We start from the raw sequence: 26524 nt of genomic DNA, 5'->3' as shown, positions 1-26524 counted from the left end.
ACGGTGACAGGAGTGGGAGGCAGCGGGTCACATTGCAGTCAAGGACACTAGTGACCAGCACTTTCTCCTCTCGTCTGATTCAGGGACCCTGTCTGTGGGACAGCGCTGGGATGAGGTCTCCTGTCTCAATGAACCCAATCTGGGAAACTCCCTGATTCCTGACAGACTTGCCCGGAGACTTGTTTCCATGGTGATCCTAAACCCTGTCAACTTGACAATAAAGACTAAACATCACAGTTCTTCACAGAGATGTGTCTTGTGGATGCTCGGCCAACACTTTAAGGCAGTCCCTGTGCCAGCCGGTTCCCACCTTCTTCCCGTCTTTATCCTCTTCCCCCGTTCATCTGTGTCTGAGATGGTCCTGGCTTGTTGGCTCTGACACATCTCTAGATGATAACCTCCCAGGGCACAGCCTGACACGTCACTGCCACGGTCCCAGCACCCTGCATAGTGACGGCGTGGGATTGGCTGGTTGATGGGATTAGTGAATCAAGAGGATTGTGGACTGGGCCTGACCTGAAGTTGGGCTCCCAAGCACCAGCCTGGAAGTTTTACCCCCAAGCTTCCTGTAGTTCAGAGTGAAGAAAGGAATGAGTCATCTGCCCAGAGAAACCGCAGTGGGATACGTCAACAACAGCCAGGCAGGAATCATGGCTGCCTTCGTTGCTGAGACAAATGGCCATGCTTCCTGAAAGTTGTCTTTGAGAGAGGCCATTGTGTGTTCCCAGCCCATGTTCCCCAACTTCCTTCTGATGAGCAGGCTACACACTGTGGGGTGGCTGATTTCCAGGGCATGGAGGGGGCTCAGCTCACAGGATATTGAGGCCAAGAATCTGTTCACTGGGAAGAACCTGCCTTCATGGAAGTGGCTGAATCCACGGGGAGAGGTGGCTGGAGCAAGCACCCTGGGTTGAGCATTGCACCAAGATTGTTTGAACCCGTGCTATGCTGCAACCTCTGAGGTGAATCCCACCACCCACGGACAGAGGACATTCTTCTTGTCCCTGAGGCAGAAGTTAATGGTTTTTAGCAGACGGTTTCCACACACCCACTGACTCCTAGGGTCAAGTTCATGAGAGAGCTACACAGGTGTCAGCCTTGATGTGCTGTGAGGGTCACTCTGCTGAGGTGGCTGCTAACCTTTCCTCTGAGACAGTGGCAGGGACAGTGGGTCGATTCAAGTCACAAGAAATGAGGAATTTTTTAACAGCTTTTTCCTCCAGGCGGTGAAAGCAGCTGTTAGGGTCTGCAGTGTGGTGGCCCCATCAATCAAACCCACCTGCCTCGAGCAAGCCAGCAAAGCTTGCACGGAGGTACTTTCATGCACCTCAGCTTTTCAAGTACTTTTAAATTATTTTATCTTAGCTTTTGTCTCTCTGACTCTGTCTCTTTCTGTGTGTGTGTGTGTGTGTGTGTGTGTGTGTGTGTGTGTGTGATTACATGTTCATGTGAGCCAGGGAATGTGTACATATGTACATGTGGAGGTCAGAGTTCAACATCTACTATCTTCCTCTGTTGATCTCCATCTTATTCATTTTTAAAGATTTTTTTATTTTATATGTCTGAGTACTTTGCCTGCATGCATGTCTGTGTTCCACATGTGTGCCCGGTGATTTTGGAGGTCAGAATACGGGTTGGATTCCCTGGAACTGAAGCTACGGATGGTTGGGAGTCACTATGAGGGTGTTAGGATCCAAACCCAGGTCCTCTACAATAGCAGTGAGGTCTCCTGACTACTGAGCCATCTCTCCAGAAGTCTTTTATCTTATCTTTTGAGAGAGAGTCTCTCATTCAACCCATTTGCCTAGTCTGTCTGGCCAGCTCTGGGACTCTATATCTGATTGTACCTCCCCTGTGCCCTCCGGCCCTGCAGACACGCCACCCCATCCGGCTTGTACGTGGGTGCTGGCTTGGGTGCTTATGCTTACCCAGGAAGAACTTTTCTCATTTAACCGTCTTCCCAAGCCCACCATGGCTCCTTAAACAAAGTTAAAGTACGTGGGACGCAGCAGTCAGAGAAGGGCTTTAGTCCCACTGAGGACAAGGATGCCAGCCAAACCCAGAACTGGAAAATCCCAGGCAATGCAAATAAGATAGATGGCTCCTGGGATGCTGCTCTTCCTACAGGAAGGGACACTGCGTGGGAGGGTTAGTCCACCTGCAGATAGCACTTGGAACAGGAGGCAGGTGTTGATTTACACCCTTAACTCACAAGATTGAAGTCAGGCAAGTGAATAAAAATGGAGAATAATTAATTAGAAGGGAATATAAAAAGTTCAGAAATGTTCTTGCCTCAGTGAAAGGCTCCAGGGGGAGAATTGGCATCTACGAGATAATGAAACCTCATCTTGCTTCTAATCCGAGCAGTGGCCACTGAGCGCATCAAATGGAATAAAAAATAGAAATTGACAATGGCTCTAAAATTGCTTATTGATGAGATCACGGAATTATGTGATAGAAAAATCAATTAAGCAACAAGAGGTGAGGCCCCTGTAGGAGGCAGAAGCTTGGAAATTAACAAAGGAAATTGACTTGGGTGGTGAGAAAAAGGTTAGAAATTATCTTGCCACAGGAAAGGTAAAAATAGAAGTCTACCTTGAAAAGCTATATTATTAAATAAAAGGTATGATGGAAGAGGGGCTTGAAAATTGTGCTCACCAGGAGAAGAAGGCTTCTCAAAATAGAACTGGACATGATGTGCCGGCAGAACCCAGGGAACTCTTGGAGAAAAACAACATGAGGGGGAACATTGCGTCCATGCTGACGTCTTTCGACTGGGGAAACTGAGGCCTGTGGGGACAGGCCATGGGAAGGACATCGACCTTGTCTTTCTTCCTTCCTTCTACTGAGAGGGAGAGACAGAAAAGGAGGCAAAACCAGGCAGACATCCATCCATAGAGAGGAGGAGGTAGAGAGAGAGATGGGGAGACACAGGGAGGATGAGACAGAGACACAAAAACACAGAGAGGAAAAGACAGAGAGACACAAAGTCAGACACAGAGACACAGAATGGGAAGGGCACTGGGGGAGACAACAACACACATGCACAACAGGAAAGCCGAGTGGCTGCCATGTCTACCCCTCAAGGGTCAGCACAGAGTGGGTGGTGACAGGACTGACCAACTTGACAGTGCAGCCCATCTCTGGGTATCACATGGGGGTTCTCCCGGGGTGGGTCCTCTGACCTAAAGGATAATTGGATTCTTTGATAGATTCTAACCTAAATCAGCCACTGGGGTGTGGAAGGTGGGGCCTGGGTTGAGGAAGCAGGTCACTGGGGCATGTCCCGTTAGTGTTCTGCTTCCTGTCCACCGTGAGAGACAGCCACCCTCCGCATGTTCCTGCCGCCATGATGCTCTGCCTTCTATGCCAAGGATCCAAAGGACCTAGGACAGTGGGCTACTCTGAAATCATGAGCTGAAACCAGTCCCTCTTAAGAGTCTCTGGCACTTCAGAGTCACATCTCTGCAGGTCTCATTCATATGCTTTATTCTTTAGAAGCAGGAAAGCATAAACACAGTGGGAGGTGACAGACACTCCCTTTTCAAGGACCCAAATCCCAGGACCCAAACTGCAGAGGGTAAAACCAAAGAATTCTCCCTTCTCACACCCTGAACATCCATTGCTCTTCCTTTCAATGGCTGCAAACAGCCCCACCGCTCTGCCTGGTTCAGACCTGCAAACAGCCCCACCGCTCTGCCTGGTTCAGACCTGCAAGCAGGCAGCATCTCTGTGTACTCCACCAGCAAGCCCAGTGGCTTAGACTCCACAGCTCAGCCTAGGGCTCCAGCGGCCATTTGGGAATTTCCCAGCTGTCATCTCCAATTTAAAAAAGAATGTCACATTTATAAGGGATGTGAGCATCTGTGGAATTGGGGTCTGGAACTGACTTCCCGTGGATTCTGAGCTATGACCATCATCACTCTTGGATTAAACAAGCGACAGCCCACATCAGGGGCCAGATGCTCTTTCCCAGAGCCCTGGGGCTGTCTGAACTCTGCTACCTCCCCACACTCTGGGGGCCCCTTGTCATGGAGATGTCTTGGCAGACTTGACCCCTCAAGACCAGCCTCCTCTCCAAGACCCTGTACCAGCCCACTTGCTCAGCACAGAGCAAGCATCACAGTTTGGCAGAACGGATGTACATTATAATGTCAGGCATGGTCCAGGGTGAGAGGCCAGGGCCTGCAGAGTCATGAGGCCCCTGTCATGAGGCCCCTTTGTTTTCAGACCTGACAATAGCTGTATAGAAAGCGCAGCGTGTGCACCCCAGAGATGGAAAGGGGAAAACAAACGGACCCAGGTCCGTCCCGCATGCCCAGCAGCACTGTCCTGATGGCCAGGGCTGGGAGGTGGCAGCTCCTGCCTCCTGGACACAGTTGCACTTGGTGCATCAGAAACAGCATCTCCCTCCACCCTCTCCCAGGTGAAAATTGGTTCTTCCCACCAGGCGGTGCAAGCAATTTGTTGCCCCTGCAGGGGCTGAGTGGCTAATGATGTTCAGCAGAGAAGCCCGTCCTAATGCTCCCAGTTGTATCCAGAGGGCTGAGGCAGAGGCAGTTAGCTCCTCGGGTCAGCAGACTGTGGCCGGACCCCCAAGGAGTCACAGCAGGCATGCTGGAGTGAGAAGTGAGTGGGCTCCCTGGGATCAGCAAGCAGATAGCTGCTGTTGAAGTCAGGACACGGTAGCAACCCCTCTGTGTGGCTCTGACACCTGGGAATTGCCCCCCCACCACGCATCCAACACTTACTGATACTTCTCTGGACCTTGCTATTGAATGTTCACAATGATCAAATTCACCTTACAAAGATCATTGTAGCCAGGCTATCAGAGAGGCTGATTAAAAGACTATGTTGAAGGGTAACTTGATCGTCCTAACTGTATTTATTTATTTATTTTAGTGTGTGTGTGTGTGTGTGTGTGTGTGTGTGTGTGTGTGTGTGTGTGTGTATACACACCTGTGGAGGTCAAAAGGCAACCTTTTATACTTGATTTTTTTTCTTCCAGGCAGGTCATCAGACTCGGTGCCTTTAGCATCTCACTGGCCCTCAAATGCCGTTCTGATTAAGCTTACCCCTTCGCTGAGCGAAGATACTTTTATGAATGCTGTTGGGATTTGAATAAGAAGTGGCCTATAGGCTCATGCTTTGGCACACTTGGTGCCCAGCTGGTGCTATCGGTGTGTTATGTTACAGGACCTGCAAGACATGGAGTCTTACCGGAAGTGTGTCGGTGGAGGGACGCTGGAGTTCTGTAGCCTGGCCTCTCTGTCTGGTCTCACTCTCTCTGCTTCCTGGGTGGGGAAGGAATGTGATCTGCCAAGTCTCTGGGCACTGGGCCAGCCTCGTGCTCCTTCCACCACGCCTTCTGCCATGATGGGCTGTGTCCCCCCTGGGACTCTGAGCCAAAGCAAACAAAATAAACCAAAAAACAAACAAACAAAACCCTTGCTTATCTTGCTTTTTGTCAGGGTAATGTTTTACAGCAGCAGAGAACTAACTAATACGGATGATTTCCAAAGAAATAATCGCTCAAGTATGCACATGTGTGGCTATGAACACTTGCTGCAGCATGTTTTGGCAAAACTTAAAATAAAAACTCCAAAATCCCAACAGAGGAGCCAAGATCCCAAATAAAGTGTCCACACGATAGAACATTATGCAGCCAGTAAAAATGCAGTTCACCTTCACGTATGGAAGCGAAAATATGTCCTCAAGTGTAGGGTGACCAGTATGATCTCTTTGGGAGACTGTCTGTACATTCCTATACGCAAAGAAAAATGACTATCAAATAAGCTGTTGATTCTGGATTCTCAAACAGAGGTTTAGTCACAGCGGAGGAAACAGAAAGCAGAGCAGTAAGCTTTTCTCAAATGCTCCCTGTACCTCACCCCGTGGCAGCCAGATGCTAGGGTGCTGGGCTGGAGCCCTGGAGTCTGCATGTGGGGACCCGCTGCTTCTGTACTGTTATTACAGCAATTGAGATGGGGATCGCTGCTGCCAGGCTGCCCTTGAACTCCTGGGCTCCCGGGATCACCTCACCTCAGCCTCCCAAGGCTGTGACTACCGGTTGGTTAATGCTTTCCCAGCACTGCAGGAGACTGAAGCAGGCAAGAGACGCTTGCGTTGCCTTCTCAGGAATCCTTTTCCTGGGAAAGGGGAGAGGAAAGTGAGGCTCCAAGGACCCCTCAGAACCCTACAACCATCTGCAGCATGGCCTGCTGAGACAAGACAGTCATGATAAAGCAAGATGCCAGCTGGTGGCAGGCGCCAGGGCGAGTATGTGCTAAGGTCTTACAGAGCCTTCTGAAGATGGGAGGGTAATCAGAAGGGGATCTGCGAGTTATCAGGAGAGAGACAAGCCTGCTTTGCCTTCACAGATGTTGACTTTTCAAACATGAGCTCATGCGGGTGTTTGCTGGGAAGGCTGTTCACAGGCAGGGGGACTTAGGGAAGGCGCTTGCAGACTGGATGTTTATACAGTACCTTTCACTTTGAATGCCAAGCGTCTGTCAGTTTGGGGCTGCACACAGGAGGCAAAACAGAACCCAGAGAGATAGGCTGGGTGAAGCAAATTAACAAAAGGAAAGAGACGGCTAAGCTGCAGCACAGGCCAGAGCATGGGAATAACAAGGGGGTCACAGAGATCAAAGTTGGGTGACACAGAGGCAGGAGGGATTGCACAGAGCAGACTGGACCAAGCAGAAAGCCCTGATCATGTCGGACCTGAAGAGCCAGCTGAAAAGGAAATGTGTATGTTTGTAGGGGAAGCATGGTCACTCAGTGGTGAAGACAGGGACATTGGAGACAGAGTGGATTGGCCTCCCTGTCTATTGTATTAGTCACTTTTCTGTTGCCATGACAAAACACCATGACCAAGGCAAGTTATAGAATGCAGAGTTTATTAGGCATATGATTCCAGAGGGCTAAGGGTCCATGTGGCAGGGAGACATGGTAGCAGATACAAGAAGCTGACAGATCACCACCCACCCACCCACCCACCCACCCACACACACACACACACACACCCACACACACACACACACACACACAACCAAGCTAACACAAACAAAGAGCAAACTGGGAGTCAGTGAGAACTGTGTATTCCCTGTGATGAACTTCCTCTATCAAGATGGCACCTCCTGAGCCTCCCCAAACAGTGCTGCCAACTGGGGACCAAGTGTTTAAATGCCTAAGCCTGTGGAGGACATCCCTCATCCAAATCACAACCTTCATGGCCAGGAATGTTCCTAGTGCCAGCTGCCAAGGCCTCATGGGATCCTATGTCTAGGGAGGTCTATTGATGAAAGGAGATCAGTAGACAGCCCTGGACAAGTTCCCTCCAGTCCTGCTCCGGCTCCAGCTGGCCTCACACTGACTTTGTTTCCCCCACTGTTCAGTGAGGTCTGCTAGACTGTGGCAAGGTCCCTCGGGTTCCAAAGCTCTTTCCTCAGTTCTAGAACAGGACTACAAGTCAGGCACCAGCCGTGGGACACGGGCACAAAAAATGTGTATAGCAGAAGCACGGGATCTGAGACTCACCCCAGGTCCCAGGGCCAAGCAGCATCCTGGCATACAAGGCCCATAAAAGTAAAAAGATCTTACTTCCCTCAGGCTTGGGAGCTTCGGGGTGTTACAAGATTTATAAAGCTACTCTCAAGAGCATGTGAGAGAGAAGAAACTGTGGGCCCAGAGTGGAGGCTACATCTCATCCAGGTTAAGGCCTAGAGGTGTTCAGATTGGTCTGTAGGTCACCAACGTGGAAGAAACTGTAGACCCAGTGTAGAACCAGGACTTGATCCAGGATACTGGCCACAGCTGCAGAGAGTTCAGCTCCTGGAGGCAGACGTTGCAGACCAAGGGAGTGGGCTAAATGCCCCCCAGAGGAAGGCCAACAGGAGCAGGGATTCCACAAGTCCTGGTTCAAACTGCAGATCCAGGAAAGAGGGTCAAGATGACCTAGGGTAAGGCCCACAAATGCAGACGGTTCCGTGGGTATAGGGAGGAAACCAGCTACTACATTTTAATCCTATCTCGAACATTGTAAATGCCCCCATCTGAAAGAAGAAAGGAGGCATGAGTTTAAAAATAGCATGCAAGTGAAAGAAAGAAAAACACAACTATCAAACTAACTTTAAGTATGCAAGTTCCAGCACAGAGAGGAAAAAAAAAAAACAACACAAAAATCAAGATAGCAATGTCTTCTCCAAAAAGCACCCGTTCCGTTGGTAATGGCTCCCAAAGAGAATGATTTGGAAGAACTTCCAGACAAAGAAGTTACAAAGAATATTTATAACTATGCTCAAACAACTCAAGGAAAACATGAATGTACTCCAAAAGAACAAACACACAGATCTGAATGAAATAAGGAAGTCAATCCAAAACATGAGAATAGAATTCAATAAAGCGATAAAATAGCTGAAGAAAAGAAAACAAGCCAAAATGATGCTTGAAATTAAAAATTCAGTAAGCCAAACTAAAAAGTCAATGGAGATCCTCATCAAGAGAGAGCAGAGTAGCGGGGCTTGACAAGCAGAGGAACTGGATCACTTGGTAAAGGTTAATGGTGAATTTTCAGAAGTGTGAGCAGAACACGGAAGAATTCTGGGACAACATGAAAGGCCAATTATGTAGTTATGGGCAAGAAGAGGCACAATGCCACACCAAAGGCATAGAAAATATTTTCAATAAAATCCTAGGGAAAAAATTTCTCAAATCTAAAGAACAATGTTTTCTCTATATGTACCAGAAGCCTACAGACCACTAAAAGGACAAGACAAGGAGAGATATCCCCCCCACAATAAGGAATTTGTGAACTGGCTCTCAGTTCGACAGAGGATACCGGAAGAAATACAGCATCAAAAGAAGGGTGAGCATGCCAAGTAGGTCACAATCCTAGGACAACTGACCCAAAGAGGTCTAAGAAAAAAAGGTCAAAGACATTTAAAAATGACAGAAATTAGTGGACATCTTTCAATAGTAACTGTAGATATTAGTAATCTCAATTCCCTCAATAAAACGATATGATGAATGAATGCGTGATGGAGAGGTGGGGAAGACCGAAAACCAGAGTGACACCTGTGCTTTGGACAGAGGTGGAATTGGACATGTGACGTTGGTGACAGGTGTGAGAGAGGGCTGCAGTCGACAGTGGAACATGTATGTCATTGCCCAGGAGGGCCTTCAGGGTGGTGTACGGTAGCCTAGAGCTTATGCAAACTGAATACAGGCCTGGGCCCCAAACATGCCACTGGGCTGCAGGATCACTCTGGCTCTGGGAGACAATGGAGGCCAGAGACGAGGAACAGTTCACTTTCTGGATTGTATCTCTTCAGAGGGTCACCGTGGTCCGTGATGCAGCTGGAGGCCATGTTGATGTGTGCGGTCTCTGCTACTGGCCCAGGTAATGATGCAGTAAGGTATTCGTGTGGACATACCTCATCTGTGCTGCTACCTACAGCCTTGGTGATGTCCTCGGGGCTTTGTGCCTCAGGGGACCACGCTGATGCGAATGGCCTGTGTAACCATCTGGAGTCCTGTTGAAGTCTTGGTCTGTGCTGCAACCAAGGGCTATGTCTGGGTCTGAGGCAAGGTCATGAGGGCATCCATGGTCTGTGCTGTTGCCTGAATTCACGTGGATGTCCTGAAGCCCGTGGGGTCTTATTGATGTGAGTGCCCTGCTACAGAAAGCCATGATGACATCCAGGTCCACGCTGCTGTTGAGGGCCGTGTCTGGGTCTGTGGTCCTACTGCAATTGAGGTCTATGTTGATGTCCTTGACTGGTGTTGCCACCAAAAGCCATGTGGATATTCATAGCCTGGGCTGCAGCCTTTGGTCGTGTTGGCGTCCGTGGTCTGGGCTGCCTCCAAGGACACTGTCTGGGTCTGTGGCCCTACTGCTGCTGGGGGCCATGTTCGTGGACTGTGTTGATACCAGAAACTGTGTGGTGGCCCATGATCTGTGTTCCTGCTGACTGTGAAGAGCAAGGCCGCTTTTGCTGGGCTATAGATGACTACAGATGCACGGTTGGAAGAGAAGGACATGAAAGGCTTCTGGGACAGCCCCTGCTCCCTCAACTTTGCCTCTAAGCCTGCAAACTATTTTCTGACCTCTACACATGTGCCATAGCCTGTACACACATGCTATAGCACACACATGTGCCATAGCCTGTACACACATGCTATAGCATGTACACACACTCAAATACATCAATTAACTAATTAGCATGCCATTTAATCTCCACATGCTAGTATATTTTCTGTGAACTCTCTTACTGTTGATTTCAGTCTTTATTCCACTGCACTGAGACTTGTGCATAGAATGCAAGAAGTTATTCTAATCTTTCTAACTTGTTTGGACCCTAATATGAGCTCCATGCTAGAGAAAGTTCCATGGACTGCTGAGAAATATTTGTATTTTATATTGTTGGATGGGATTGCTGTAAATGCCTGTGAGGTCCATCTGATCTATAATATCATCTAACGGTAATGTTTCTCTGCTTGCTTTTTTTTTCTTTTAGGATATGTCTTATGGTCAAAGTAGGTCTTTGAAGTCACCACTATTACTGTATGGCTTTCATCTGTGTCTTTATATCTAGTAGCCTTTGTTTTATGAAATCTACTTTACTTGTGAGCATTATGTCTAGCACTGTAACATCCTCTTGCTGGATTGATCTTTAGCAAGCATGGAGTGACCGTATTCATCTACTCTGGCTAATTTTAGTTTGAAGTCTGTTGTGTATTTATTAAAGCAGTGATGCCTGCTTTTTTCCTGGTTCCGTTTACTTGGAATACCATTCTCCATCCCTTTCACTCTAACACAGTAACTCAGATGATGAGGTATGTATCTCAGGGGCAGTGAAAAGAAAGATGCTATTTTCCGGTCCAGTCTGCTGGACTGTGTCTTTTGATTGAGCAATTGAGACCATTACCATTCAGGGATATTATTGGAAGTTGTGTACTAACTCCAACCATTTGGTTGGCTTTTTTAGCCTTTAGTGATTTTTCTAATCCACCAACTATCCCAGCATTATTTTCCCTCGCCCTTGCAGCCTCTTAGATGTGTTTATCCTTTTATTCAGTCCAAAGTATTTCTTCCAGTATCCTCTATAGAGCTGGCTTGGTGGTCACAAATTCCTTTAACCTGCTTTTATCGTGAAAAGCTTTTCTTTCTTCTTCAATTACAACAGATAATTTTGCCAGATGCATTAGTCTGGGTCGGATGCTAGAAATATATCATCCCAAGACCCTCTGGCTTTTAAGTTTCCATTAAAAAGTCAACTGTCGCTCTTCCAAGCCTGCCCTCTGTGTAACTTGGGCCATCTTTTGCAGCTTTCAATAATCTCCCCTGTACAGCTGATGTTTTAAGTACATCACGCAGGAGTTTCCTTTCAGCTCTGTCTATGTAGCACTTTGTATATATCTTATGCTGGCATGGGTCTCTCTTTCCCTAGATTTTGGAATTTTTCTTATGTAATTTTATTGAAAATATTTTCTATTTTTTTGGCATGGGATTCTTATCCTTCCTAAGCCCTTATCTTAGAGATTTGGTTTTTCCATGGTGTCCCCAAAACTTTGCTTATTCCATTCCTATATTGTTTAAAATTTATCTTTGACCTTGGCTAGGTGAATTCCTTCCCCCGTCTTCAAGCCCCAATATTCAACCCTCCAAGTGCTTGGGTCTGTTGCTGATGCTTCCAACTGAGCCTTTTATTCCAAGTACTGAAACCTTCATTTCCTGCGTTATTTCAGATTGGTTTTTACCAGTATTTCTCCTTATTGAATTCTATTTTCATATCCTGAATTTATTTTCTTGTTTCATTCAGCTGTTTGTTTGTGTTCCCTTGGAATTTATTCAGAGGTTTGTTACTCTTTCAGTTCTTTGAATATATGCGTGATTGTTCATCTGAGTTCTTTGTTTATAATTTCATCTAATTTGCTCTTATTTGGGAGCCATTGCTATGAGACTGGAAATCCTTGGAGGAGGCATGTCATGCTGGCTTTTCCTATTACTTCTTTTTTGCCCTGGGATTTGTGCATCTGAAGTTGGTCCATTGGTTGAGTCCTCCTGCCACGTTTGCAGTGAGTGAGCATTTGCACTGGTGTTTGAAGCTTCCTCCACTTAGCTGCCTTTGTCTCAGCCAGATGTTGCTTGAAGTATAGTCACGGAGATTCTTGGTGCTGACTCCTAGATGGCGTGGTCCTAGGCGCTCTGGCATGGCTGGGTGGTGTGTGATTTATGACATCATGGGTCTGTATGGTGGAATGAGGGATACAGAGACAGGCACCAGAGTCATATGACCTCTGACTTCACAGACAGAGCCCAGCCCACATGGTGCATCAGGGGAATCTGAGGAGCAAGCATGACCTCTGACTTTATAGGTGGAGTGTGTGTGGTGCACGGAGTCAGGGAACTGGGGAGTAGGTGCGGGAGTACGATGGCCTCTGACTTGCAGTATTAATCCTTTTTAAAGGCTTGATGTCTTATTCTTCCTTGTCTGGGTTCAAATTTGCTGCCGAGGTTCTCCAGAGATCTTTGGACCATACATGTTATCCTTTGAACCCCAGATTTTCTACTTTTTCCCTTTCATTTTGCCTATCTCATTATGGTCATCTTTATTTGGTGATAGATATATCTATTTCTTGTATTTTTTTATGGTGCTGGGTGTTGAGCCCAGGTCTTTCCATCCGCTAAGTAGGCTTCTCTATCAATGAATCATTCTCAGCATTTGTTTAGCTCTTTAAGAATGTCTTAATGTTTTTTATATCTAATTAGTGAATTAAATTCTTTGTTTCCCAAGTTCAACATCTGAGTACTCTCAGGGCCATCTTCTGGTGTGGGGGTGTGGGGGTGTTTTCCTGCATGGAAACTACATTTTCCTGTCTCGTTGTATGTGTCGTATATTTTGCAGAAAACTAGACCTTAGGAAACATATATCTACATGGTCATTAACCTTTACCTTCCAGGCTGTGGCTCCTGGTTTTTGTATTTGCTTGCTTTTGTTTCTGTTTTTGTTTGTTTTGAAAGGTCTTGCTTGGTTGCCCATCTACTGAGTCCCTTTCCTGAGCTAACGATTTTCTTGTAGTGTGCAGCCAGTATGCTTTGCTCGCTTAAAAAAATAACACATTTGTTTTTGGTTTTAGCCTGACTTCCTAGGGTTCAGTCCTGTGTCAATACAATTCCGTGCTCAGCTTGTGTTCAGTCAGATTTCCTTAATTACCTATAGCACAAGTTTTCTGTCCAAAGGTGTGTCTATGTCTGTGTCTGTGTGCCTCTGTCTGTAACTGTATGTGTGTGTGTCTGTGTATGCCTGCATATGCGTATGTTTGTGTGTGAGTCTATGTGTCTCTATGTGTGCCATCTGTGTACGTGTTTGTGTGTGTATGTCTGTGTGTGTGTTTGTGTGTATGTCTGTGTGTGTGTATGTCTGCAGTGGTGTGTGTGTGTGTGTGTGTAGAATCTTCCAACTTCAGGAAGTTTAAGCCCCTCCCCAGTCTGCCCTTCCTGCTTGTGCAGGGTTTCACAGTCGGCAGTGACAGCCCTCTGCTGTCCTAGGTCCCTCCTGGGTTGCAGAGTCCTGCATGTGTGCAGAGTTCCCTAGGTCCCTCCTGGGTTGCAGAGTCCTGCATGTGTGCAGAGTTCTCTAGGTCCCTCCTGGGTTGCAGAGTCCTGCATGTGTGCAGAGTTCCCTAGGTCCTGGCAGACTTATCAGCACTCATCAACATTTCTCCGTGGTCTTCCCATCCTCACAGTCTTGCTTTTCAATTTTCCAGCTAAGCTCTTGATAGTACCAAGTAAAATTCCAGCCTTGGGCAGCTGAACCCACCAGCAGAATCCTGTTGTTTTCAGTTACACCCTGGGCAGGAAACAATGTCCACAGAGTTTGCTGTTGAATCCAACATTAGTGACACCAGAGGAAGGATGTGCCAGGAACTTCTAGGAAGGTCAAGCTGCCGATTGTCTTTTGAGCCTTTAAATCTTTTTAATTTGCAAAATTATCCATACAACTCTGTGTACAGTGTGATACTTGGATGAACATGGTGTCTGTGGAGCCACCAGCCCCAAAGAACACATTTCTGCTGGCTGTGAGGCTTTTCATGACGGCTGGACCTCTGCCTGAGTTGGACAGAATGGCCCCAAGTGAGAATGTCATGGGTTCCCTGGGCCATCAAATTCAGTCGTTTCTCCCTGAGTATGTGCTTTTCCATCTTGCTCTATGCCTGTGAATAGTTTCCAGAGTTCTAAAAAATGGTTGAGCCTTACCGTTTGCGAGTGAGGATTTTTCTGAGTATGTTCATCATGTTGGGCTTCACATAGGAAATTAATTTTCTTTATGGCTGAATAAAACTCTCTCTCTCTCTCTCTCAAACACACACACACACACACACACACACACACACACACACACACTCTTGGGCACCTAGGATGGTTCATAGCTTACTTATTGTGAATGGTACAACAATCAGCATGAAGGTATTTCAGTGGCGTGCTGTCTTGAAGTCCTTGGATGTATACTCAGATGTGATATAGCTGAGCCGTATGCTAGCTTTTGCTTTAGTTGTTTTGTTGCTGCTGTTTTTGTTTTGAGGACCCTCCAAACAGAGGTGAGGTCAGTTTACATGTCTCCCCAACAGTATGTAAGCATGGCCCTTATCCCGGGCCGTCTCCAGCATTTGTTGCTGCTTACTTTCTTAAGGACACCCACTCTGAGGGATGGGATCTTATCGTATCTGTAGTCAGCATGCCCCTGAAGCTAAGGGTGTTGGAGACGTTTTCATATGCGCATTGGTTCTGCATCTTTGGTGTCTGAGGATCCTCTGCTGTTTTCCGTTTGTCTGGTTAGATTGCTCAGGATCTGGGGCTGGGTTTTAGTTCTACACATCTGCTAGATTTGTGTCACATGATTTCTCTCACATTCTTCAGCTGTCCCTCCTCTCCACCACTCTCCCTGATACACAGAGCTTTGCAACTCTGTCCAGTCACCTCTGGGCCATAACACTCATGAGTGTGCTGGGCCGGGCTTGTGTCAGGAAGCGATTTCCCTACTGTTTCCAGTCTTGCATTTCAGTTGATCAGTTTGCAGAGTGAGAGATGGGGATCTAAGTGCATTCTTTTGTGGTCGACAGCCAGACTCAGCACCACTTGTTGAAGATGCTGTTTTTCTCCAATGCATATTTTTGACATCTTTGTCAAAGGTTGGGTGGCTATTGCAGTGTGAGTTTACCCCTGGGAGCTCTATCACGGTCCCATGGGTCTGTGTTACTATTTTTATGCCAATGTTTTGCTGGTTTTGTCACTGTGGTTCTGCAGTATGACTTGAAATCCACATTATGAAACCTCTGGCATCATTCATTTGCCCAGAATCACTCTTGCTAGTCTCAGTTCTTCACGCACCCATATTGGGTGGGAGGTGTTTTTTTTTTTTCTTCACCATTTCTGTGTAGCATGCCATTGGAACTTTTTTTCTCCATCATTACTGGTCGAGAATTCCAGACATATACAAAATGTGTCTTGCTCAAATCCACTCCCCATTCCCTGCTCATAATTCCTTCCCTGCATCCCTACCACTTGTGCCTCCCAACTTCTTGTGATCTTTAAAAGACAAAGGAAAACACTGAGTCCACTTCGTGCTGCCAGTATGTACATAAGGGTAGGACCAATAGCTGGAGCATGGCTATGCTCTGGGGGGGGGCACATTCCTGGAGAAAGCTGACTTCCTTCCCCCCAGTAACCATCAGTTGTCAACAGATTCTCAGCTGAGGTAGGATTTCATGAGCTCCTCCCCTACCCACGCTGGAACTTCCTTTGGCTTCATCTTGTGCATGCAATAACAGCTGCTCTGAGTCTGTCTGAGAAATAACCTTGCCAGATCTCAGTGAAGACATCCACTACCACTGGCTTTTACTATCTTTCTGCCCGCCTCTTCCACGATGACCCCGATCCTTGAGGGGGTGGAGGTGTGATATAGAGAGTTTCAGTCTAAAGCTGAGCACACCACAGTCTCTTATTCTCTGTACGCAGTGTGTCTGTGTTACTCACAATTTATTGTAAAACAACAAAACGCAAAACAAAACAAAAAGAAGCTTCCCTGACATGTTGGAAGATGCACTAATCTATAGGCGTAAAGACGAACTTAGGGTATAGCTTATCACTATGCCCATTTAGCAGAGTACTATTTTTAGGTTCTTGTCTGGGGCCATGCCACCAACCATGGTTGTTGGCCCGGTTAGCAGTACCAGGCATGAGTTCCATCTTGTGGAGTAGGCTTTAGACAGAAAGACTGGTTGCTCCTGTAACATTCAGGCCACTGTGTAGCTCACAGGGCTCACAGCTGGTGAGACTATGGATGTTTACCCCCCATCAGCATGCGTAGAACCTTCCAACACTCTGAAAGCTAACCAGCAAGAAAGACACTTCCAGGATGACGCTAACTTTATTGCTCCACATCCTATGACTGGAGTACATGGTAAACATGGTGTCATCAGCAAGAGGGTCTTATTAGTAGGTTCTTGAGGGTAACTAAGAACAATGGAGACAGCCTGTGATGGCTTTGGAACAATGGATCTATGATATCTCACTCACCAACAATACAAAAAGTGGTAATTCATATCTAACGCTGGGATTTCCTATTTGATACCTCATGCTGTGTGTTGCCCCTGTTATAGGACAGCTGCAATTAACCACCCATTTGAACCTTTCTCTTCCATTATTCCCTCTTATTTATTGATTTGCACATGTTGAACTCTCTTCATAGATCCCAGTAAATGATATATTTTTGTTATGTTGAATAATCTTTTTAATTGGCAGTTGAATTCACTTCGCAAACATTTTATTTAGATTTTTAGAAGGCGTTTTCATCAGCCTATAATTTTATTTCTATGTCGTGCTCTCTCGTCTGGTTTTGGAGTTAGTGTTGGCTTTGTAAAACGAATTTGGCAGCGCTCCTCTTTCTAGTACATGGGATGTGTTGGGAAGCATTGGTGGTGGGGTCTTGAAAGAACTGCGGCTAGAATTCTGTTGTGAGTCCATCTGGATCTGGGTTGTTTTATCTGAGAGATGGTTCGTGGCTACTTTAATCTTGTTTCTTTTAAGTCTGTTTGTTTACGTCTTCTTGATTTCATTTTTGACAGATCATAAACATCTAGAAATTCATCCATTTCTTCTATATTTTTCAACCTGTGAGAATATAGGCTTTCAAAGTGTGCCCAAATTATCCTCTGAATGTCACTGGTGCCTGTTGTGGCATCCCCCATTTCATCTGTACTGTACTAATGTGGTCTTCTTGCTCTGACTTTTAGTTAGTTTGGTCGAGGGTTTATTAATTTTGTTTATCGTTCTAAAGAACCAACTTTTCCTGTCGCCAGTTCTGTGTTTTTCACTCCTTAATCTCTGTCCTGATCTTGATCTGTAATTGGATATGTTCCTGTTTTTTTTATAAAACCCTGAGGTGAGTCAATATATTATTTATTTCAAATTTCTCTGATTATTAAGAGGGTATTTATAGGTATGAACTTCCCTTTTAGAACCACTTTCATTGTGTTCCACAGCCCTGGTATGTTGTGGTTTCATTTCCATTCAATTCCAGGAATTTTTTAGTTTCCCTCCTGAGTTCTTCAATGACCCTTTCATCATTCAACAGCGTGTTGTTCAATCTCCATGAGTTTGTATATATCCTACAGTTCCCCCTTGATGGTGATTACTGGATTTATTTCATTGTGATCAAATAGAATACAGGAGATCACTCCATTGTAAATATCTGGGTTCCGTTCTATGCTGTTTGTAGTGTTTTTTGGAGAAAATTCCAGGGGCTGCAGTGTTTCTGTAGATGTTTTGTAGATGCTGACTGGTGTTTCTTTTTATGTCTATTTGTTCTGTGTGGACTGTATACCCATCAGCGTGGGCTATGGCAGTCACTCACCATACATTCTGCTGAGTTCAGTCTTTGCTTTTTATCCAGGAGCGTCGGTTTTATGAAACTGGGCGTGTTGATGTTTAATGCATGAATGTTTAGAGATATGGTATCTTCTTGGCGAACTGTATCATTACTCAATAGGTAGTGGTTTTATTTCTTTCTGCTATTTATAATTTAAAGTCTATTTTATCAAAAATCAGAATTTCCATGCCTATTTTTTTTTTATTTCCTTTGGCCCGAAGCATCTTTCTCCATTTTTTTTAACCCCAAGACTTTTTTTGTGTTTCCTAGTGTGGTGTTTTTATTGTAGTCAACAAGGATATGGATCCTATATTATAATTCATTCTTCTAGTGTACATCTTTTGGTTGAGGAATTGAGAATATTAATATTCATAATAATTATTGAAAGTTTGTATTGATTCATGCTATTTTATTGACTTCATAGTGTTTGATACTGTCCTACTCTCCAGTTTCTTTAATGCCCTAATGTGGCTTGTTCTTCCTTGTGGCCTCATAGATGTGTTTCTCTTTCTTTCCATGTGTAGAAGTCCTTCAAATATGCACTGCAATTCTGATTTAGTGACCATGAATTCCTTTAGCTTGTACTTATCAGCTTTTTCTAATAGAGTAACCCCTGTAGCTTTTAGTTTCTGTTGAGAAATAGGTGGTTATTCTGATGGGTTTTCCTTTGGATGTGAGTTGGTACTTCTCTCTTGTAGCTTTCAAAGTTCTTCATTCTGTATATTTACCATTTTAATTCTATGGCACAGGAAGGTTCTTTTCTAATCTTCTCTGTCTAAAAGCCTCCCGTACCTGGATGGCCATCTACTTCCCTAGATTTGGGGAGTTTTCTATAATGATTTTACTGAATATATTTTCTACTTCATTGGCAAAGAATTCTTAGATACCCATGATTCATACTTTGGGTCTTTTGATGGTGTCTTAAAGATTATATGCATTCTGTCTAAGCTCTATTAATTTGTATTTGTCACGTGAGAAGTATTTTTATGCTTTGTGGAACTGTAGTTCAGTCACCAAATTCCTGCCTCTTCCATTTGTAGCATATATTTTTTAGTTTGAAGAGATTGCTCCCCTTATCAGTAGATGGTTTCTGGTTTCCAGGGGTCCATTTGAGAGACAGCCCCGAGTTTGTGCATCCACTGGTGAAATAGTAATGTTGTTTTCAACTGGTGATGATTATAAATAAAGCCATTTCCATTCATAGGTTTTTGTATGAATATAAAAATTCAGTTCTCTTGAGTAAATCCCGGGAAGGTACATTGCTTTGTTGTACACTGTTTATTTAAAGTTTTTAAAACTGTCAACCTCTTTTCAGAGTGGGTATAAAATTTACATTCCATGCTTGTAATCCTAGCACTCAGGAGACTGAGACAGAAGGATTACCATGAGTTCAAGGTCAAGTTGGACTGTATCATGAAAGTTTACCTCAACAACAACAGCAAAACTTTTTCTTTGAATGACCTCTATATTTGAATTAAAATTAGTCATGTATATGAGTTTACTTCTGAACCTGTTTTTCCCAAGCATCTACATGTTTGTCCCTTGACAATTCCACAATTTTGTATTCTCTAGTGATAATTCTTTTACAAAGGATTTTTTAAAAAAGCTAATGTTTATACAAAAGTATCAGTGTATGGGTTTGTGCACATAGGGATATGTGCATAGAGAGGCCAAAAGAAGGCATCAGATCCCTTAGGGCTGGAGTTACAGGTGATTTTGAGCTACCCAACATGGATGCTTGAAAACAAATTCAGGTCCTCTGCAAGAGCAGTATGTGCTCTTAACCTTTAAACCATCTCTCCAGTCCCAGTAGTAATAAGTCTCAAGATCTTGAGTTTGGAGTCTTTGGAGAATGCCCTGTTCTCGTTTGAACCTTGGTTTTCCCAGGTGTTCAGTGGAATAACCCTAGAACCCAATACAGACTCAATTAGTCGGTCCCCAACCCCTCCTTCTTTTATAATAGTCAGATTGGCATCTGGACAGTGGATACTGCCCACACCCTATCCCACTCTCCAACAGGCCAGCCCTACCCCATGTGAACCTATGGGGAGAATAATGACATCTGTGATGCATGGGCTCTGAGACAGCCTGGAATAGAAGAGCAGTCCTTACAGAAGGGCGTCCAGCTAGGTCATAGGGAGGGGCTGGCGCCAGACTCCAGATCTGCGTCTTGAGAGCTTCCACAGTCATAGCGCCCTGCCAGCGAGAGCCGTCTGTATGCAGAGGGCAGCTGGGGACCAGGAGGGGCTCCATCCTAAAGGCAGCACACATAGTGCTCCCAGTTTTCCATCCCGTCCGCCAAGCTGCCAACTCTGAGTCCATGGCAAGGTCCCTAATGGAAGGAAGGCCAGCTGGGGCTGGCAGGGGATGGGATGGCTGAGTCACAGAGGGAGACCTCCACCTCCTTGAGTATGGTCAGGTCAGCTCAGATATCTCACACTTGGCCGGGACACACCTGGGCTTGCTGCCCTGCAGGCTGAGGGAGGTGACAGCCAAGAAGTGTCGGCACTCCCCACCCCTTCCCCCTATGGCCCTTCTGTGGACCCTGAAGGCCCCCTGCCATCTCTTTCCTTGACTGTCCCATTACCTGTGGGGTAAGCCTCCAGGACAAGGGACATGGAGCAAAAGTCACCCACACGCCCACCTTGGGCCTGCCCATGCTTCCCAACTCAAGTGGAACCCTGGGTTAAGGCTTCAGCCTGTCTGCCAGGGAGTGGCCTTTCAAAGAAACAGCAAATAAATCATGGCTGAAGAGTGGCCCAGCTAGCATCGGTTGCCACCAGCCAGCCGTGTGTGGCTGACAGCTTTGCCAGTTTCACAGGAAAATAGCCTGGGTTTTTTTTCCCAGAGGCCAGATGGAAGATGGCGATCTCCTCCCTTGAAAGCCATCTCGGCACAACTCCTGGGCACACACTTCTGTGTTTCAAAACTTAGGCGTGTCTGTTTTCTCCAGCTTGGTGCCAATGACAGTGCAGGGCCAAATCTGCTCAGCCTCAAGTGCCCCTGCTCGTCAAGACTCCCCTGGTCCCCTGAAAGTGCTGTTGGGAAGAGAGGATCGGGGGTCAGGGTGGACCTGACGCAGGAAATCCCATGGGAATCTTTGCAGGTTTGCCTTCTAGAACTCAGGTTCAGACAGCGGGACAGCACCTCCGTGGAGAAGGACAGTTCTCAGCTGGCCATGGAAAACAGAATTGCATCTACAGCTATATCCAGGGAAAGTTGGGTCTGTCTAGGGTAGTGGTTCCCAATCTCCCTAACCTTATGACCCCTTACTACGGTTCCTCATGTTGTGGTGCCCCCCCAGCATAAAATCATGTTCGCTGCTACTTCATAACTGTAGTTTTGCTACTGTTGCAAATAGTAATGTAAATACCTGATATTTCTGATGGTCTTAGGCCACTCAACACAATAGGGGTCATGACCTACAGGTTGATAACCCCTGCTCTAGGGCCCTGGGAGATTCTTGTGGGGATGTCTGGTCCCCAGAGTTCAGGTTTGGTGCCTTCTGTCCCTAGACCTGGTCTGTAGCACTAGGGAGGTACGTGGTTCTTCCCAGTCATGTCTGGAGTCACTGAAGAATCTTGGGAGGTTTTTCTTTAGGTCTATGTGTCTGTCCCCTGTGGGTCACACAGGACAAGCGTGCCCCCTTGTCTCTTGTAAGCTGGAGAATATGATGCTTAGTTCATCTTCTGCATTTTATGTATGGGGAACCGGGGAGCCCTAAGAAGATCAGGGACTGGACTGTGATTATCAAGAGGCGTGTCAGTTCTGAGCCCTAGTCTCTGCTCTCTCTGCCCCTTTGCGCCCCTACTGGATCCTGCTCTTAGGTCTGTCCCCTACGGTGACTTGGTCCCATGCTCAAGCAAATGACCTTGCCACTGAGGCCCTCCTCTCTGCCACTTCAGGTCCTCACTCACATCGATGGGAAAATCTAGACATTTGTGCACAGTCAAATCTAGACCCACGCAAGACCTCCAGGCCTTCCCTTCATTCTGTTACCACAACCTCAGAGTTGGGCTTCCCAGGTTTGGCCTGGTGGATACTTCCTGCCACCAGGGCCTTTCTGAAAGTTCCTCCCTGTTCCCTTCACTGTCCTGGGGCTGCAGAGACAGTGTCTTGAGATATGCCTGCACGTGATCACAACGGGATGTCCTGCTCTACTTTGGGGAAAAGGCCCCTTGCCGTCCCTGCTATGCTGGTGATTCGGCCTTGCCATCCTCCAGTGGGACAGATAGTCCGAGAAGTTTTTAGCAATCGGGTTTTTTTCCTCACACTCTACAGAAAGGTAGATGAGGACTCGCCATTGAGCCAACCCCGTTTTTTTCAGGGCTCTGAGACTCTTCCAGGCAGGGTGCAAGCAACAAGGTATGTGATTTTATTTTAATTTACTTAAGACACTGTTTGACTATGGAAGTCCGAGGACTTTAACGCTGCTATAACTAAGACGCCAATGCGATCATGGGATCCTGCCCTCTCCCTGAGTTCTCTGCAGCATGTACACACTGTGTTAGTTATATTTTCTGTTGCTGTGATGAAACCCTATGACCAACAACTTGAAGAACAAAGTTTGTTCAAATCTATGGCTCCAAAAGGATAAGAATCCATCGTGGCGGGAGAGCAAGGTAGCAGGAGCAAGAAGCTAAGAGTTTACATCTTGAACAACAAGCACAGAGCAGAGAGAACAAGCTGGAAGTGGTAGAAGTCTTTTAATCTCACCACCACCATCACCTCCAGGGGTACCCCACCACCCCCACCATCACCCCCAGGAGCACCACCCCCACCCCCACCATCACCCCCAGGGGCACCATCCCCACCCCCACTCCCATCATCCTCACCACCACCTCCCTCCAGTGGCATACTTCCTCCAGCAAGGCAGAAGCAAGCGTTGAAATGTCTGAGACTATGGGGAACATTTCTGATTCAAGCCGAGGCCGTTTCCTCTGCTGTGTGTGGAACTGCATAGGAACCAAAAACACCATTACCTGGCATTGATGCCTCTCACTAGACAGAGCATTTGGAGCCATTTCCCCTTTGTGCCCTATTGATTGCTAGTCTGTTCTGTTAAAGGCTACTTGGGCTGTTTCCAGCTTAGGGCTCTTAGAAAGAAAGTTGCTAGGAATATTTGTATTAAAATGTTTTTGTGGGTATCTGTTTTTATTTTCCTTGGATGAATAACTATAGCTGAATTGTTAGGTCACAGCAGGGTGATGTGTGGTGTTTGGCTTCCTAAGAAGCCGGCAAACAACTCTCCAAAGTGGAGTTGCTACTTTCAGTCCCTCAGGAGCCTGTCTCCTGTGCCTGTCTGACACTGCTGGTCTTGTCTTGTGAACTTCTCAGGACGGAAGCAATCCTCATCATGGTTCCATGACACTGCTGGTCTTGTCTTGTGAACTTCTCAGGACGGAAGCAATCCTCATCATGGTTCCATGACACTGCTGGTCTTGTCTTGTGAACTTCTCAGGACGGAAGCAATCCTCATCATGGTTCCATGACACTGCTGGTCTTGTCTTGTGAACTTCTCAGGACGGAAGTAATCCTCATCATGGTTCCATGACACTGCTGGTCTTGTTTTGTGAATTTCTCAGGACAGAAGCAATCCTCATCATGGCTCCATTCTGTTTCTCTACTCAGCTTTTTGTGAGGTGCCTGAGCCCCCCCCCTTTTTTTTTTTGCTTTGTTTTGCTTTTTTTCTTATCCTTTGAAATTCGTTTATGTATACAGACCCTCTTGACCTTAACCACCTCCCTCCCACCAACACCCTTCTGAAACCCCCTTCCCATCTGCCCCCCAGTTCCACATTTCTTTCCATTATGAATCCCACTGAATCCAATTAGAGCCGTCCCTGTGTGCATAGCTGTTGGGCCATCCACTGGGGCATGGACAACCCTACCAGTGGTCACCCCCACCCAAAGAAAAGCACATCCCCCTCCTTCAGCATCCTCAGCTGCTAATGGCTCCCCCGCTGGAGTGGGAGCCTCAGAAGCCTCTACCCCACCCCCCATACTGAAGCCTTTTCCTGGCTATAGCTTGTGTAAGTAGTAATCATAGTAGATGCTCACTAGTGTGTGCCACGGTCACGTTGTGTCCAAAGGACAGTGGTGCAGCCCTCCTCCTCGTCCTGCACTTCTTACCTTCTTTCCAGTCTCCCTTTTAGATGTTCTCTGAGCCTTGGTGTGTGTGTGTGTGTGGTATGTGTGTGTATATTTGTTTGTATGTATTTGTGTGTGAGGTACGTAAATGTGTGTGTGGTGTGTGTATGAGTGGGGTGTGTGTGTGTGTGCCTTGTTGTGGTGTGTGGTGTGTGTGTGGTGTGAGTGGTATATGTGTGCATGTGTGTTGGGTGTATGTGGTACGTGTGTGTGTGTGTGAGTGGTGTTTGTGTGTGGTGTGTGGTATGTGTATGAGTGTGTGAGTATTTGTGAGTGTGTGTATGTGTGGAAGGTGTGTGCATATGTGTGTTATGTGTGTTGTGTGTGAGTGAGTGTGTGTGAGTGGTGTGTATGTGTGTGGTGTATGTATATATGTGTGTGTGGTATGTATGTGAGTGGTATGAGTGTGTGTGGTGTGTGTGAGTAGTATGTGTGAGTGTGGGGGCTGTTGTGTATATATGTGTGGTGTGTGAGTGTGTGTGGTGTGTGTATATGTGTGTTGTGTGTGTGTAGTGTGAGTGGTATTTGTGTGTGTGTCTGTGTGTATGTGTGGTGTGTGTAATGTGTGTGGTGTGTGTGTTGGGTGTGTGTGTGTGTGATAAAGTTGTCTCATCTATGGTTGAGCACCCACAGTCATTTATTTTCAGCATTTTGAATAGTGATGCATCTCTTCCTTAACTGCTACCTATAGCAATAAGAAGCTTCTCTGACCAAGGCTGAGAGCAGCCCCCAAATCTCTACAGATGGTGACCTAACCTTGAGAAGGCAGGTTGGCAATGTGCCCATTTAGCAAAGCAGCATCAACAGGCTCTTTCCTAGGGTCCATACCCCTCCAGCCCTGTGTTTTGATCATGTGTACAGTACCAGGCATGAATTCCCTATAAACAGTCTTGCCACCATTTACCCGTGGGCACGCCTTTCCTGGTACATGTGTATTGTAGCATGGAGGGTCTGGTGCTGAGCAAGACACCGCTGTCTTTTCTCATGCTTGCACAGTACCTTCTAATACCATGATAGCTAGCTAGCAGGGAGATAGCTTCCTGCTCAGTCCAAGATTGATTTCCCACCCTGCAACCAAAGTGTTTGTTGTCTTCAGCAATAGTGTCTTACCATCTAGTTATGGTATGCAACCAAGAGCAATGGCAAATACATATACTGTTCTGCATACCTCAGGGGCCTCTCTGACCAATATCTCACCTAGAAGTGAGACCTTCATTTAATAACTCACATCTTCTTGGAGCAGTGCTGGTCACCATGTGGGTACCTCTGTTCAAATTCCATTTTTAAAATTACATTTTTAATTTTCTTACAGTCTAGTGGGTTTTTGGGAGGCTGCTTCATCTATCCTAGTTTTGGTTCCTGTACTCCCTGCCTCCCCATCCTTGCTTGCGCCTTAGGGTCCCAGGTCCCTCCTCTGCTCTTTCACATCACATGTCTCCTACTGTTCATTCTCACAGTTTTCACCCAGGTTCCCATTGTAACATGAGTTCTCACAGCCGTTTTGCCCCAAATGAACACGCGGACGCTCTATTGATTATGAAATTGTTGGCCGATGACTAGGGCTTATTGATCAGCTCTGTCTTAATTATTAACCCACTTCAATTAAGCTAAGTATTTCCACGTGGTCTTATCTCACCAGAGAAGGGTCCTATGTGTTCTATCTTCCCAGTCTCACATGGCAGCATTGGCTCTCTGCCTACACGTCCCAGAATTCTCCTCATCTCCTAGTGCCGCCTATCTCCCTGCCTCATTGGCCACAGTGTTTTATTCATCAACCAGTAAGAGAAGCATATACACAGAAGGACTTCCTGCATCATCCCTTCTTCATGTACCTTCTTCATGCACAGTTTTCTTGCTTAACTTTTCCCAACCCCTATCTCCCATCCCATCACTCCACTGCCTGCTGGAACCCACCTGCCTCTAGTAGTTCACCTCTCCACTTTCATTTCACTATATTCTACTATTCTTTTTCCTACAAGAGGCTCCCCTCAATAGACCATTTCCAGTTTTCTGGCTTACAGTCAAGTGTGCGTGCACAAACGAGAGAGAGAGAGAGAGAGAGAGAGAGAGAGAGAGAGAGAGAGAGAGAGAGAGAGAGAGAGAGAGAGAGGAGGAGGAGGAGGCGGAGGAGGAGAAGAAGAAGGAGGAGGAGGAGGAGGAGGAGGAGGAGGAGGAGGAGAAGAAGAAGAAGAAGAAGAAGAAGAAGAAGAAGAAGAAGAAGAAGAAGAAGAAGAAGAAGAAGAAGAAGAAGAAGAAGAAGAAGAAGAAGAAGAAGAAGAAGAAAGGGGGCATCGTTTTGGAGGAGGAAGAAAATAAGAAAGAATGAGAAGAAAGGAGATAACTATGAACAGAATACAATATATATGTGTGTGAAAATATAATAAAATCTATTGTTATTTCATGTGCTAACTGTGGTGGTTTGAAAGAAAATGGCACCCAAAG

This window comes from Mesocricetus auratus, unplaced genomic scaffold (genome assembly GCF_017639785.1).
Source record: "Mesocricetus auratus isolate SY011 unplaced genomic scaffold, BCM_Maur_2.0 Super-Scaffold_15014, whole genome shotgun sequence".
NCBI lineage: Eukaryota > Metazoa > Chordata > Mammalia > Rodentia > Cricetidae > Mesocricetus > Mesocricetus auratus.
Note: the sequence above shows the minus strand (reverse complement) of the source record.